Source organism: Octopus bimaculoides, chromosome 3, assembly GCF_001194135.2.
Source record: "Octopus bimaculoides isolate UCB-OBI-ISO-001 chromosome 3, ASM119413v2, whole genome shotgun sequence".
In the NCBI taxonomy this organism is placed as follows: Eukaryota; Metazoa; Mollusca; class Cephalopoda; order Octopoda; family Octopodidae; genus Octopus; species Octopus bimaculoides.
In genome coordinates, this window is record NC_068983.1 from 26,706,120 (window position 1) to 26,707,331 (window position 1,212).

The following is a 1,212-nucleotide window of genomic DNA, read 5'->3' on the forward strand; positions in this document are numbered from 1 at the left end:
ATATATATATATATATATATACACATATATTTATGCGTGCATACTCATACGTATACATGTATGTATCTATGCATGTATGTATGTGTGTATGTATGTATGTATGTATGAATGTGTAAGTGTGTGCATGTGTGTGTGTGTGTGTGTGTGTGTGTCTGTGTGTGTGTCTGTGTGTGTGTTTAAATAATCATTATTATTACATATAAACACACAAACAGCGTTTTAATTTCCGTTTCCCGTCCGTATTTTATGTCATAAAATAAATTTCTAAATTTGTCTTCTTGACACGTTATACCATTCGTGTTTTACCTGGGGAAAATATATTTTTGTGCACAACCATGCATCCACACACACAAAAACAACTGATGTTTACTGCCTGTAGTTACATAACAGCATGCCTGTATGAATAAGCGCCTATAAATCTGTGTATGTGTATGTGTGCATCAGTGTGTGCGTTCGTGTATATAAATATCTAAATTTTCACATATAGATGTTTTAATAGCAAAAATTATGTGCATGTACAAATATATATGCCGATATACATATATGTTTATATGTGTATTTACATATGTATTTTTACTCAGATGGTACAAGTATGCACCTGTGTGTAAATATTTACGTGTATATATGTCTGGCTTAGATGATTGCTATATCAACTACTTGTTTTCAGGTTCAGTCCCGCCGCGGGACACACTGTGCAAGTGATTTTTAATATTGTACTGGGTCGACCAAAACAATGTGATTAAATTACTTAACATAAAGACACATGCACACACACACACACACACACACTCACACACACACACACACACATTTACACACATACACACTACACACACATATATAGAATCGCACTCACAATCACAGACACAAACCCACGCACGTAAACACATACAAATAAACATATATATAATTATGTGTATATTTTTGTTTGTGTTTCTTCCCAAAACTTGAAAATCGGAGTGGGTGTGTTTACGTCCCCACGTATTTGCATTTCATACAATGAGACACATTAAATAAGAATCACATTTTATAAAAAAAACAAAAAAACACAGAGATGAAAAAACAAGTTTTCGGGCCAGTTTATTCGGCTAAATCCTTTAAAAGCATTGCTGTTGCATGGTCGTAGTCCCAAAACTGAATCCAGTATAAGATATGGCAAAAAAGATATTCGTATACATATGTATGTATATATATATATATATATATATATAT

The 1,212-nt window shown here is 32.7% G+C and overlaps 1 protein-coding gene across 3 annotated transcripts in view; it reads right to left on the reverse strand.

Moving 5' to 3' along the window:
- LOC106884218 (neuronal acetylcholine receptor subunit alpha-10) overlaps positions 1-1,212 on the reverse strand; it is a 1,143,354-nt gene that overhangs the window by 1,140,862 nt on the left and 1,280 nt on the right. The window lies entirely within an intron of this gene.